Below are 15,865 nucleotides of genomic sequence, written 5' to 3' on the forward strand. Positions count from 1 at the left end.
CTGTGGTACAAACATTTGTGGACATGGTGCTTTGGTTCCTTAGAAAGAGCCGCAAAGCAGTTTTTATTTTGTCAGGAGAAAGAAGAAGAAATCAGCATTTCCCAGGTAGCAGGAAACTCTTTTCTTGGTTAACCCCCCACGTGTGAGCATGGCTGGAATTTGGATGTGCTTTCCTCTGTGGCATTCACAAGTCACACACTCACTTAGCAGCACCAGCATCCAGAACCAAGGAGACAATCCAGGAGAAGCATGCAGGCACAGATCAAAGGATTCTGGGGACGTTTGATCTCAGTTATCATGTCTTGGAGAAGAAATGGAGAAGCCTGGGATTTAGAAAGGCTTCCACTGGCCAAGGTCTTGGGTCTTAACTTTGGTTTGCTGGCAAATTCCAGTAGAAGGTGCCCAAGTCATGGACTGGAATAACCACAAAGGGTAGGGCAGGCCATAGGACCCATAAATAATGTGAGTGCAAACTCTTTCCTGGCCCAGGAGAATTCCTGAAGGCCATCAGGAGATGCTTTGATTTGGGGAAAGAGAAGCAGGTGGCCAAAGGCCAAGGTGATGGACAGAGCACATGTGCCAAAGAGGACATGTGACAGCACACAAAGACATGACGAGGGGTATGAGAAGAGGGGAGGGTGGCCAAGCTTTGGTGCTTCCCTTGGGCACTTGAATTTGGGATCCTTTGGATGCACCTCACCTGCCCCACTCCCTCCAGAGGTTTGCAAACACAAGGCTGAGCCGGAGCAGCTCCTAATCAATGACATTAATTAATAGATGAATGGCAGAGAGGCGCGAGTGTTGCCCCACAAATGAAAAGCAAATCCCAGCCAAGGGAAAAAAAAAAAAAGGCGAAACTGTAGCAATTTCTACTCCGTTCCCCTTGAGATTTGGCTCCAGATTCAAAGGATAGGCAGGCGGAGAGGGAGGCTGGGAGGAGGCGGGCGGGGGGAGTTGGCTCATATTCTGCTGTGACCCAATTCCATACAAAGCATCCTGTAACAAAACACGTCTCTATCTACAAAGTACAAGTAATCTTTGTTTTCAGTACAATACTTATCTGCATTTAGACCGACGATGGCAGTGCTTGGCTTATTTTCATGGATCCAGTTATCCTTTTTATCCCTGTGAGCATGTGTGTGTGTGTGTGTCTCCTCCTCTCTGTCCTCCTCGCTGTCTCCTGTGCCCGTGCCAAGCCAGCAGCACTCACAGGGTGCTCTTACACATCAGCAGAGGTGCAAATACTGAAGGTCAGTGCCAGCTCGGGGCTTTGGAGCTGCCCAAATTCTTTGGTGCCTCAGGAAAGGGTGATTTTGGGATCTAGACCTGACCTTGTCTAACCACATCCTGAGGAGAGCATGAAGTGCCGCCGTGGAATGGGAAATTTTAGAGAGAAAACATCACCCTGAGGGGTGTCTCAGAGCAGTGTCCCGGACCCCCAAAGTCACAAAGGGTGGTCTCACACCAAATCCAACTGTCCCAGTTGTGTTGGCTTCTCTGTTGTGCCAAAGGGAGATGATACATCACCAACTTCCACCATGGTTTCCATGTTTTCCAGTCATAGAGTGGGTCATACCTGGACAGGTGCCGCCTCTTAAACTGGTGAGACAAAATTTAAGAGAAGAGTTTCTCTCTCCAGGTCACAAAATAAATGGGTTTCCAGTCTAGAAGAGTCCCCACAATTTCAGGAATCACCAGGGGTGACAGCCTTCATGCACACAGCAAGGAAGAGCTGCTTCCCACTGCCAGAGAATTCCCTGGTCTTGGTAGTGACACAAATGACGTTGGAGAATTGTAAGACCCCTCAAAGCTTTTAAAGCCAATGGATCATGACAAGATTTTGTGAATGTTTGGATGCAGAGGCAACATCCAGCTGGACTCCCCTTCCGGGAGGTGCCTCCATGGGAGATCATCCCTCTGCCCACCAGCCATTCATCCTTCATGGAGCATTTCCTCCTCCTCCTCCCTCTTACCTCTGTTGTTCCAGAGCCCTCTCACATGATCCCCAGCAGGAGATCGATGGATATTTTAGGAATGCTCACCATATTTCACAGGGGGGGATTAAAATGTGGGCAGTAGGGGTGTTCTGCCCAAGGTCACCCTAGGAATGAGTGGTTGAGGGAAATTTTCATGTGAAACCAAAACCAGTTATCAACAAGGCTCTGCAGAGGTTTGGGAACCACAATCTGTGCAGGAAAATTGGAGGGTACACAATTATTTCATGAAAAGTACATACTGGCTTGAGAAACATCTTCTGTGGGAGGGTTGGCCCAGCTTAGTGATACTGATTCACCTCCTTTCTTTAGATCAGGGCCTTAATTTTAGTTCAGATCCCCCACTTGTTTACTTTAGAATTTCCTCTATTCAGCTGTTACTGAATTCCTGGTTTGCTTCTTACATTTCCTCCTTAGTTTGCTGTGAGTCCAGCCCTGGAGAGTATCTCTACACTAAATAAGAATCAGGGTAAACACAGAACGTAATACATGTAATTCCATGATAATCATGTGTTTTACAGGCAGTTGACAAATTTGCTCAGCTGGACGTGGTAAATACACCCCTCCTGCCTGGCCTCTGTTTGTGATCAGTGCCACCTCCTCCCCTGAGAGCCACCTGAGCTGCTGCTGATAGGCAGATGTCTCCCTTGTTCTGCTTTTCCCACGCATTTATGCATTTCCACTTGGTCATTCTTCACCCCTGGAAATCCCTTGAATTGACTGTCAGCTTCTGGGACAGGATCTCCATGCTCTTCTTTGCCCCATCGTGGAAATAAAAATGGTTTTGAACCTTTGCTTAGGTCTAGGTAGGCACAAAAGTGGTGGGTGGAGCTAAGGCTGAACATGATTTTCAGCTTAAATCTTTCCATTAAAAAGGAATCTTTTCTGGAAACAAACTGGAATTTTCAGTGCATTATAATGGTGCAGTCTGGTCAGATTTTGTGGTGGTCTAATGAAACAGTTTTTCAGCCAGTTCTGGAAAAATTAGCTTCTCATATTCACATTATGGCTTTATTATTTTTCTTGTATAAATTCCACATAAATATATGTATAAAAACACAGAATGTGCCTGCTTCAAAGTTCGATGTCCTTGTGAGAAGAAATGTGGGAAGATGTCATGGTTGCCACCAGAATTCTGAATCTTCTACCCTGTTTGAAGGGATAGAGACCTTCCCATTCAGCAAGGTCTGAAATTTTAGGCAGAAAAGGTTTTCTCTTGGAAGGGATTTTTTTTTCTGGGGCATTTCCAGTCTGGTGTTGATATTTCTTGTGTCAGGCTGTTCTTTCCAACATTTCCAGGTGGATATGAGGGCTTCTTCATCACTTCACAAGTATCAGCAAGGAGATGCTATTCATTATTGAAGGAAGACAAAAGGGATATAATGACATTTAAGAATGATTAAAGGTTGAAAAAAAAATTTAAATCTATACTTTTTGGTAGAAAGTAGTGGAGACCAAAAGGTTGAAGGAAAATGACAGTTTAAAACCCCATTTTGATATGATTTTTGTCTTTTACTGTATTTAAAGTGTCCCAACAAGTTTTTCAGGATATAAAAATTTTTTGTATTACTTGTGTAGTCCAAAATACAGTTGGAAATCTTGAAACCATTTTCAGCCTGGTAAAATTGCCATCAATATGTGATTTTTTTTTTTAATCTCCATCGGTTCTTTGACAATGGGAAAAGAGTGCTGGCAGAAAAAAGAAATTTTTTTTGGTTCTGAGGCTCAGAGTGTTATGGGGCAACTGTACCCAACCTTCCAAGCTGCACTTTGCAATGTTAATGGACATTAAAGCTGATTGAATTGTCACTTTTAGGGAAAACTCAAATTGAAAGTGCCCAAGACCTGGTTGGATGGGGCTGGGAGCAACCTGGGATAGTGGAAGTTGTCCCTACCCATGGCTGGGGGGTGGAAGAAGATCAGCTTTAAGGCCCCTTCCAACCCAAACAATTCTGGGAATGCAGCATGGAAGATTTAAGTCAGATGCTCAGAAAAACCCACTGATGCTAAAGACACAGAAACATTGGGATGAATTTCCTTGGGAGGTGGCAGAGCGAGCAGTGAGGGATGTTTGTAGGACGAGGTTGGGTGAACATCTCTCAGGGCTGCTTTAGGGCTATGTGACCCCACCCTGGGCAGGGGGAAGGGATTAAATGGTCCCTCATGTCCCTCTCAGCCCTGAATCCTGCACTCCCAAAGCCTTCCCAGGAATTTGCTGTCACGTTGGAGCAAGCCCTGGTCAGACTGAGCCATGGGTGGGTGGGAGCTGGTGGCAGAGGGAGCTCTCACATTCCCCCAGGGAGGGAGGGATGGCAAGGATACTAACGTGGAACAGAAAGCCACTGGACACAGGATCAGGGTCACAGCAGCGTGTCCCAGAGCCCTGGGACCTCAGTCTTGGGCTGGCTCCTGTCTCCAGGAGCCCCAGGGCCACCAGAGTCCCTAGCACCACGAATGAGGCCACCAGAACTGATCACACATGGGTGGAGCTGACCTCCTGTAGTGGCAGCACTTCTCTACAAGCACTTCTCAAGAATAGGTTTGTGGGTGCACAAGAGAATTCCAAAGAACAGATCCCGCTTTTGTCCATGGATTTCACCACCAAAAAACCCCAGGAAAGAACCCCAGCTCTGGTCCACCTACACCCAGCTGTGCATTTCACCTCTCTTCCCCCAGCAAGTTACTCAGAGTGTTTCAATGTGGGGACAGAGAGCTGGGACAACAATCCCTAAAAATTCACGACGTGTTGGGATATGGAATGGCGCTAAGCTGTGCTTCCACGTGCACGAGAGGGACCAAGAAGTTCTGAATGGCTTCTCCCCAACACACTGGGGTTAGCTGCTTGGGACTTTGGCAGAGCTCTGGGATGCTGGGAATAAAGAGATGGAGCACTTTTCCAAGGGGACAGAGAAAAAGAGACAGAGGGAGGCAGGGAAAGGAGGGGCCGGGGAGAAAATGGGAGAGAGAAAGGGAGAGAGAGAGTGCAGGGAGGAGGGGAAATGAAAGGATATTATTTTTTTTTGTATCTGTCATTTCCCTGCTATCTCCCATATGACTTCTTAATCCATCAGAATGCTGGGAAGATAATGTTTTGGGCGAAATAACATGAGAGAGAGGATAGACTCCCAAGGACCAATATCTTTATTGCTCGGAGGATAAACGGATTATGTCAGCCATTTTCTGTTGCTGACAGCTTTTCTTATTAACCGATTTTATTTTTTAATCTTCCAGGGAAGAAATATGGTTTTATGTCACAATAAAACGCCGGTCACATCTAATTCTGCCCTCAAACAAACAGATTTCTGAAAGCCTTGCAGAGAAATTTGAAATAACTTTAAAGAGGGGGTTTTTGGATAAAGTCTTTATCCAGAGGCTTGTTCAACCGCAGTGTAAAAGGTTTAGAGAGAGTGAGAGAGGGAGTGAGAGAGAGAGAGGGAGGGAGGGAGAGGGAGAGAAAAGTCCCTCACAGTTGTTTTTCCTGGTTGATCCCTATTAAAAGAAACTCTTCATTGTGGTGTACTCAAGGAAATACAGCTCAGACGAAAGAGTCACATGAATGTTAACAAATATGGCTATTTGTGTGGCTTACGCGCCGCGCCGGGCTTAGGGATGTTGTGCGTGACACTCAGAGAATGAGGGAAGCAATCATTAGCATCCCAGCAACCTGCTTAGCCGCCCGCTTTCAGACTCCCCCTTTTGATCTGACACTTTTTTTCCCTCAGTTTTGCTGGGATTACCGGGGAAGATGCTAATAAAGTATCAGCCCCGTTGTAGGCAGAGCGATAAGAAAGTCTGCTCTGGCGAAACTTGCCGCGTGCAAGGCAAGCAGCCTTTGGACTTGTTGCTGGGCTGGCTCCCCATGCAGACCTGGAAACTGGGAGGGTTTCATTTTGTTCCCTTTTTCCCCCTCCCCGAGCCCCCCAAAACCCCCTTCTGCAGGTGGATCCTGTATATTTCATATGGGGATTTAGAGCAGGCTCCATGGAGCTGGTCACATCCCAGCTGCCCATGGACATTGCTTTTCTCCCTTGGCTAAGGGAAATAAGGGGACCCCAGCCTTGCCCATCCATCCCCCAGGGAGGGGTGGCTCCTCTGCCTTTCACCCTTTGGTTTTGCTTTTAGGAAACATGTCTGCTGCTTGGAAATACTGTCTTTCACACAGCAAAGGTTTTAAGTCTTAATATAGACTGAATAATGAACACCTTGGCTCTCAACACCCTTTTCATGCCACACTGGGGACCCTAAAACACCAGGTATCACCCCAAGGAGCACAGGAATTAAATCTCAGCAGCATCTATTGGTGTTGTCCTCTTATTGGGTTTTGGGGGTTTTTTGGCTGTAAATTCCTGCTGTGCTGGGCCTTACACTAGTATGTCTTGGCAGGCTCTCCCCCTTCTAAAGAGCTTAGAGCTGGACAAAGACCAGAGATCTTTCAGAGCTTTGGTTGCACTGGTGACATGCTGGGACACCCAAAAAGAAGTGCCCTGCCCTCTCTATGAGGGCTTTCCCAGCATGGCAGTGGCTGTGTGAGGAATGCACAGACGAGGGAATGTAAGGAAACACATCCCTGTGCATGGATGACCCATGGATGAGGGAGGGCTTGCAGGTTCCCTGCTGCTCATCAGGATTCTTCTGAGGTTTGCCTCATCCACATCCCAGACTTTCTCTGCCCAAAATATTGGGTGTTCCAAGCCAGAGTGATTTTGCCTGGATGTGCCAGCACTGTCAAACTCCAGAACTCCATCCACCACACCCAACGAGGTTCAAGACAAAACTGCCCTTGGTGGAGACCACAGAGCAGAAGGTGTGAAGCCAAAGCCATCTGCTCTGACCTGTAATCCTCTAAAGGCAGATGGAATATCCAAATCTGGGATTTCCTCTTGGAAGTGGATGCACAAGTGACCTCCTCAGAAATTAGTGAAACACCAGCCTCCTCCTCAAAGAGTGTTTAGGTTGACGAGGAAAAGATGATGCAGTCTCTCCCCCACCTGGCCCGTATCATGCTGGAATGGATGCCAGGAGCTGTCCCAGCTTTTGGGATGCTACCTAGCTCCCTGCTGTGGGAATGGGATCAGCCCTGTCCCAGGCAATAGCAATAGACCAGCGCTGCAAAGGGGTCACATCCAGCTCTATTTCTTACTGAGGATGCCACTTACTCTCTTCACATCTTGAATTTTAGAGTGGATTGTCCTTAAGAGCAGCTGAAATTTAACACGTACCTAAAATGTAATTTTGGTTTCTTGTATCTTTTCCCCTGGCAGGGAATTCCTCAGGTGTAGAGCAGACAGAACTTTATTAGTATTCTTTTCCCCCTCACAGAATTCCAGACTGACTGAGGCTGGAATGACCTCCAAGATCATTGAGTCCAACTTCTCAAGGTGCCCAGAGAAGCTGTGGCTGCCCCTGGATCCCTGGAAATGTTCCAGGCCAGGCTGGATGGGGCTTGGAGCACCCTGGGATAGTGGAAGGTGTCCCTGACCATAGCAGAGGGTGGAACTGGATGGGATTTAAGGTCCCTCCCAACCCAAACCATTCTGGGATTCCATGATTTTACAATCTCTTCTTCCCTCCAGAACTTGGCACATGATGGGATGGAACCTTTGGACCGGGTAGAACTCATAGTGGCACAGGGATAGAGACTATCAAAGTAAAATAAAATGAGTTTTTTGTGTCCCTGCACCAAGGTCAAAAGATTTTCTGATGACCTTGACCCCTGGTTGGGAATGTGCTGAGGAATTTGGTGCTGGGTTCCTGCAGTCCTGGTGGTGATCGTCATCCTTCCCTGGACCATACAGAGTCCCTCCACAAGCCAAAAGCACGAGCCAAGCAAAGACCAAATAAAGCCACATTAATCCCAGCTCCATTAGAAACACAGAAAATAAATAAATGCTGTTTTCAAATGTGGAAAAAGAAAAAAAAATCAATAGAGAAAGAAATATTATTTTTAATCTTCTAAGAGGTTTTTACAAACAACAGGGAGGGGAAAAATTGAAAGGCATGAAAAAAGACTTGCCAATGTCCTTTTAACCTTTATTTATTATCACTCAGTCCACATCAGCCTCTGACTGCAAGATAATTTGGAATTTCATTTTAATTTCAATGTATCACATAATTCAACACAGCTTTCCACTTTTTTTAGGGTTGGTTTTTTTTTTTTGTAGTGGAAACTTTAAAAATCTCTCTATAGGAAATGCATCTTAAAAAAAAAAGCACCCCACAACATAACCCTTCTGCAGCAGTTACTTAATTTATAACATGAAAAGGGTTTGTGCTAAAATATGATAAAAATAAAATCAACAAACTTCAAAAAAGGAATATTCCTTAATAACATGCTTTAGCTTGAAGGGTGCCTGCTCCTCTGCTTTTCTTTGCCTTTGTCTGCTGCTCGCATTAGAGTGGAGTTATTTTGAGCCCGGCTTTTCGGAAGCCTTGTACTGAGCCTTGTTGGGATGCATTCAATGGCTGGGTCTGGCTGTGCTGGGGGAGCTCAGGAGGAGCCTGGGACAGGCTGGGAGAGGAAGGATTGGTGTCACCAACAGGGAACAAGCAGAGACAGCCTGGCAATCCCCATGGGCAATGGGCTCCAGAACGCTCTGCTTCCTCCTGTGAGATTCCCCCATGGGAGATGCCTCTGCTTTCCCAGCTCCAGGCCTTGTGTTGTCCTCAGTGTCCCTTGTCCAGGATGACAGTGAGCTCTGTCCTTCTCTCCCAGTGCCTCCCGTCAACAGCAAACAGGCTGCAGGTGCCCTGGATGCTGCTCCTGTTAGAGTCATGGAGTATCCTGAGCTGGAAGAAATCCATGAGGATCATCCAGTCCAACTCCTGCACAGACACCCCAACAATCCTACCCTGGGCACCCCTGAGAGCATCGTCCAAAGGCTCCTGGAGCTCTGGCAGCCTTGGGGCTGTGCCCATTCCCTGGGGAGCCTGTTCCAGTCCCTAGCACCCTCTGAGGGAAGAACTTTTCCCCAATATCCAACCCTGACACAGCTCCGTCCCTGGTTGCGGAGAGCACAGACTGGAGCTGCCGATCATGAGGAGCTGCAGATCAGGGTGAGGTCTGACCTCCATCTCCTCTCCTCCAGCTGAACAAGCCAAATGGGCTCATCCACTCCTCAAATGGCTGCCCCTGGAGACCCTCTACCATCTTCATGTCCCTCCTTTGGATGCTCTCCAACAGCTTTAGGTCCTTCTGATATTGTGACACCCAAACCTGCCCCAGCCCAGAGCAGAGTGGCACAACCCCTCCTTGACCTTGCTGGCAATTCCTGATGTCCCCCAGAACAGGGGTGTCCCTGCTGGCTCCAGGGACTCCTGACTCAGATCCAGCTGGCCATGGACCAGGATCCTCAGGCTCCTTCCCACAGCTGCTCTCCAGCCTCTCCTTCCCCACTCTGTATTTCCAGGGTAGCCTAGTCCCAGGAGCAGGACCCAGCACTTTTCTCTGTTCAGCTTAATTCAGTTGGTGACTGCCCAGCTCTCTCATTGTCCAGGTCTCTCTGCATGGTCTCTCTGCTTTCCAGGGTGTCAACAGCTCCTCCTGGTTCAGAACCAGAGGTGGACATCCTCAGCATATCCCTTAGGTACCACTGCCTCCCCCTGGCTTCAAGATCAGGGCTCAGGACAGCCAGGAGAGCATTCAGTGATTGTCTGCATCCATATCTCAACCCATACCCAAAAAAACCCTCAAAAGAGGAGCTTGAGATGAGGTGGGAGAGAAGAAATTTCTTGATACAAATGGTCCCGTTAATGGATGTCTCAGCCTTGGGCTCATTTATTGTCCTGGAGCTCCTTCAATTGCATCATTTTTCTTGCAAATCGTGACTAATTTGCAAAAGAACTTCCTTGGGCTCGTTCTCTTTTTACTACTTTCTTATTTTCTTAAACGATTCCAGAGCAATAATTTACTTAATAGGACCTGATGCAGATGGTGCATTTTGTCTGGGATGTTGGCACCGGCTGTGGGCAGGAGGAATCTCATATTTTCACGTCAGCCCCCCTCCCGAGCCTTGTTTATCAGGGGGCTCCTGAAGTGACAGGCACAATAGGGCTGTTTGTACTCCAAATTATCTGCAGGGAAGGTGGCAGAGACCTGGCAATGAGCAAAGAGACAATAAATTCCCTTCCAAAGAAAGCTCCACCCCAGCCCTCACAGCCGCCCCCAGCAGCGCTCTGCAAGGTGATGGTTTTTCAGTGCAACCTGGAAAAAGGCAGGAATTAAAATGCTGTCTGACAGCACTGTCATGGATGCCTTGCTGCAGGAACCACACTATGCCACCCAGCAAGTGTCACTGAATGGTCCCCAGATTGAGTGATGTTATTTGTGATATTCCAGCTGAGGAGGAGAAATCCAGGCTGGTCCTGCTTTTAAACATGGATTGAGTGGAGCAAACAGGTGTGATGGGAATGAAAAATCCAAGGATCTGTGTTCCACTCTGCATAAAATCCAGAAGGGGCTCAGTTCCTGCCCTGACATTTCAGTGTGACTCCTATTCCTGCTCACCTCTCCGTGCTTCTCTTGTGGCTGTGCAAGGAGCTCCAGGAATGTTGAGGTGTGTTGCAATGTCCTGTTTTACCTTCTCCCTTCCCCCTCGCCCCTTGCTGAGTGTGCCCTGTCAATCAGGCTAACATACCAGCGAGGCGTCGTGTGATAGGTCCCTCAGGCCTGGGGGACATTGGCCCGTATAGGTGTCCCTAGTCCCTTGAGACCCTGCCCCTTCACCTGGTTGGTGGCTCACCTGTCCCCTCCCCTTCCCCTGCCCTGAGCTTAAAAGGTTAATGAGACCATGCGGCCTCCATTCTGTTGGAGGAATTGTCCCGGTGCAGACCTCTGCACCCATGGAATAAACATCTGGATATAACCCTCTGGCAGAATCCACTCCTTCCTTCTCTTCACCATCGCCAGAAGCTCTCTCCTGAGGTAAACGGAGTCCTGACAAGCCTGGACTTGCGCCTGTGCCCCGCTGCACTCTCAGCCAAGGTATCTCTGGGGTAAAACACCACAGTGCTGCCTTTGGCCCAGCAGCGAGGGTCAGAACTGGCCCAGGCACCATCTAACTGGTTATATTGGGATTCATATTCCAATACAGGAACTCTGGCTTGGAGCTGCTGCTTGTCCAAGCTCCAAGGGCTCAGAGAAACACTGAGGTTGGAAAAGCCCTTTGAGACCATCCACAGCCAGAATCAGGGCTGACATCTTGGGGAAAATGAAAAATGGGAAATGGAAAATGAAAAATAGTGAAACCATCTCTACCGCAGAAGAGAGTGTTCTGGGTCCAGACCCAGGGTCAAGTAAAATAATTCTGTCAAAAAAACAAAATACTGCCCTTGACTCTCTAATAAGTGGAGATTGGCTTCATCTCTCTTCTCTAATGCATATTCACTTGTTTACTAGTCTAAAAAATATTCCTGGGAAAACAGGCCTGGAAAGTATTTAACATAAAGAGATGATAAAAAGCCCAACGTGGCTCTGAAGGACAACCATTCCCAAGCCCCATCACTGGCATGCCCCAACCAGTCCCATTTCTACCCTGTGTCACATTTAAATCAAGAGGAAAGCAATAAGATTTGGATGAAAATGCCGATTTCTGAGACAGAAATGCAGCTTTTGGAATCAGCAGAATTATCCATAAGCAAATCCCCTTTTTATTGCATCAGAAACCTGTAGAAAAATGAATAGTTTTGTAGGGATAAAATGAAATAATTGTGTTCAGATCACAGTGTTCAGATCTCCATGGTGCCACTGATGAGAGAGACAAAGGAGATCTGCAAAAGCTGAACAATATTTTTTCATTTTCTCTGGAATTTTTTTTTGTTGTCAAGGCAAAAGTTTTTGTTAGTGAGGTCTGTGAAATGAAGAAGAATCCTTTGAGCTCAGGATCTGTTACACTTTGGAGTGCTCAACCTGCCCCAGCCCCGGCAGAGATGGTGATTTCATGCAATTATTATCCCCCACGCCACACAAGCACGAGAGCCCAGTCTGGGAGCAGAACAGCAAACTCATCATGCCCTATTTAGCAAAATGTTCAGTGCCAACGTGAAATTCTGACCCTCACATTTTATTAAAAGGATTATATCTTAAAGCAAACTATTTCAGTCCTTCACTAGCTTCTCCCTGGGAAAACTTTCAAGACAATTTTCAGGACCGTGGCAGGATCAAGATGAAACAGTTCTGCCTTTCCATCTTATTTCTTCCAGCTCAGATCCGTTCCTTCCTCTGGTGTGTCCTACCTTGTGGTGTAAGCCTCGATTTGCAGAGGAAGCATCCTTTCCTAGGAGCTCATCTTGCTTTTAAATGATTGTGGGAATTTAAATAGCTTTGGGGACAGTTCTGCAGGGGAGATGGACTCAAACATGGAGCTGGGAGGTGGAAGGTGCTCCCAGCAGGGCACCTGCACAGCTTGGGGAGCCAGAAAAAAAACCTCTTCAAGGCCAGTGGTGCTGGGAAGGCAATTTTACCCCATTTTGGGTTTGTATCCATTCTGGTGACTCATAAAAATATACTGTTCCCATTGTATAGGATTGCATATGGATGTAGCAGGGAAGGGCGGGGGGGCCCCATGTTGGGGTAGATTTGATAGAACAGCTTTGTGTCAAATGAATAGGTAGGTTTATTATAGACTTCCCTTGCTCCAAGCTTCAGATGAGAGAAATCCTATAATCCCGCCCTGCTTTAATACTGGATTAATGTGGATTTGTTAATAAAATGCTAGTGAAATCGAGAATAATTTGTAATTAACTCAAACTTCTACTCCCCACATCATTTTGAATATTTTTTAATAGAGATGAGGGACAGTTTCTGCGGCTGCATGCACTCCAGCTGAGCAGGGCGAGTGGGAATCCTGCTGGAAAAACCCAGAAACCACTGCACCAACTGGAGTTCATGGCAGGGGAAAATGCTCAGACAGCGCAGCACACCAGCCACAGCTCTGCTGACCTCGGGAACCAAACTCTGCCACCAAGGGCTGCTCAGATGCAAGGTGTTAACACTTGTGGGGGTAAAATCCAAACCATCAACCCCAAAACAAGGAGTGTACAAGTGTAAAAACAAGTGAGTGCCATGTGAACAGTGCAAGAATTACTGAGCAGGTGTGGCAGATGGAGAAATGCAGCATTAACACTGCCCAGTGGTGCCCCCTCAGAGCATGGAGAGATCTGTGAAGGTGTATTTCAGACGAGATCATTTCCTGATCTAAAATCAGAAATTGAGGATTTGTCCCAACAGCTGGAGTGGGAGGCCATCCATCTCGAGATCCTGCCTCTTGCAATGGCTCAAAAATGAACTAAAATGATTCATTTGTCCAAAGATGACCATGTCATGAGGTAGGGGAAAGGTAGAAGAGTGAGAGATGGAAAAGGATATTTAACCCTGGGTAATTTGGAAACTTCCCAATCATTGACCCTCTTCTTGCACTTACAGTCGGGTCAGTGCTCAAAAACCCCACGAGAGCAGCACCTGTCCTTCATCATCCTCAGCTCTGGGGACAGCCCGCTGCCAGCAGTGGACAACAAAAATAAAAAGGACTTTTATCCTCTAGGTGAAGTTTTTTAAAGGACTCCTAACCTATAGTTAAAACTTGATGTTCAAGGGAGGATTTGTTTCATCCTGGGCTCTGTCTCTCTGTTTCTTCCCTGGCATTTTTTGTTTCAGTCTGGACACATTTACAGCCCAGCAGGAATGCTCTAAGGGGGATGATGTGCAGTGCAAAGCTCAGTAATACCCAGCAGCCCCTTCCTCACTCAGTTTATAAACTCCTGGCCAGCTGCCCTGCCACTCTGGGCACTGCCTCACTTCAATGATGTCTTTACCCTGTTCCAGCTGCTATTTGAGCAAGTTCGCTCCTCTTTTAGGGGAGAGTCCATTGAACTTGATGTACCTCTCTTTAAGGTCTGTATTTCAGTGGTGAGCCTGCTGTGACATTCCTTGATGGTGTCCTAAACTGCCTGGGGCATGAATTGGTAAGGAAATGCCAACCAGTCCTAAAAGATTGTGTGTGTTCCAGCTTGTCCACAGGGCCTGGCTGAGATCCTTCTGCCCCAGGCTTTGCTGCAAAATCCCCCTGGGGACCCCAAAGGACATTGTTAGATACCACACAGGTCTGTACAGCTGCTTCCATCATTCCAAGGCCTTTAATTAATTGCCTGCCATTAATTGGTGACATCAAAACCTGAATTTTTTGCTACACAGGAACAAGATGCCTTGAGAAACTGCACCCCGTGTTCAGACCTGCATACACCCATCAACTATTCAGAAAGGTCAAAAAGTCCTCGACTTTTTAATTCTGGACCTTGGCAGGACCTGAAGTGGATAGAAACCATTCTGTCAAGTGCTGTAGAGCTCTCTTCTCCTCAGGGAACTTGAGAACAAACCACTTGGCACCCAGCTGATCTCTGCTTTCATTTCTGTCCCTGGCAACTCATTGTGCCTCGAGGTTAAATGAGGTATTTGTGTCTCTCGAGTCCATCTGCAGTCTCATCATTTAATTTGGACCATTCTTCCATGCACCTTTGTTGTCTGCATTCTTCATACTTTTGTTATGTGCTGGGTTGGGGTTTTATTCCCTTTTCCCTTCTGGCCCATGGATGGAAGTCTTTGTTTAGAACTACGGTTTGAAAGATTTGGAGTTTGGACAGTATCGTGAGTGTCAGAAGTGCTTCCTCTTGAAAAGAGAGACTTTGTATAGAGAGACCTCAATAACCTTTTATTAGACCAACAGCTGGAAGAAAAGGACAAGTGTTCAGGAGTATGAGCCCCTTTGTACCTCTCCAAAATTCACATTCTCTTTAGAACGCCTTACTTGAAACAGCATTTACACAAAGCCCCCTCACTCTGCTGAGAGACAATTTCATAAAATCACAGAGTTATTTCGTTTGGAGGAGCTCTCAAAGATCATTGAGTCAAACCATCCTCACAGCACTGCCAAGCCCAGGACAAATCCTTGTCCCCAAGTGCCACATCCACAAGGCTTTTGAATCCCTCCAGGGATGGGGATTCCGCTACTGCCCTGGGCAGCTGTGCCAGGGCTGCAGAGTGCTTTTGGGGAAGAAATTTTTCCTGATATCCAACCTGAACCTCCCCTGGCACAGCTTGAGGCTGTTTTCCCTTGTCCTGTTCTTGTTCCGTGAGAGCAGAGCCTGAACCTCACCTTGATAGAACTGGGTCCCCAGGGAAATGGTGGAGCCACCACCCTTGGAACTGTTCAGAAAATGAGATGTGGCACTTCACGATAGGGTTTAATGGTGGGATTCAGTTGAGGGTTGATGATCTTGGAGGTCTTTTCCCACCTTAAGGATTATGTGATCCTGTTCCTGAGAAATTCCTCCTTTATCCAAAGGTCGCTCCATCCACTACCAGAAGGACAACATTTCTTTAAGAGACCCCCTTGGAATCTCAAATAATATTCCCCACTCCAGTCTCTTGGAAAGTGCACTCCAGCCTGATGTTGCTTGTTTTCCTGTTTGCCAAGCACATCTGATTCCCGCGTGGATCTGAAGGAAAACCAGCGCAGGCTGAGTTCACAAAAGCTCTGCAAACCAGAAAAAAAGGCAAATTATTTTCTATATCTCTATCATGGCTTCTCTTATTCATGTCAGCTCTAAATTATGTGGCCATGATCTTTCTAATCTCTCTTTGCATGGGCGTCTTTCCTTGCCCTTAATCATTTCCTTTGCCCTCCCCTAGACCTTTCCCGTGTCTGCATTCTGAGGCAGGGAGGTCGGAGTGGGGAACATTATTCTGAGTGAATGTGTATCATACAGTTCTGTAATTCCATTATTCCATTACGGCATTTTCAGTATTATTCCCTCTTTTTGAATGCAGCCTGGCATTTTTTCCTTGGTTTTCTGGATCAACAGCGCATTTCGAGGTTGCA

This window comes from Zonotrichia leucophrys, chromosome 9 (assembly GCF_028769735.1).
Source record: "Zonotrichia leucophrys gambelii isolate GWCS_2022_RI chromosome 9, RI_Zleu_2.0, whole genome shotgun sequence".
Taxonomy (NCBI): domain Eukaryota; kingdom Metazoa; phylum Chordata; class Aves; order Passeriformes; family Passerellidae; genus Zonotrichia; species Zonotrichia leucophrys.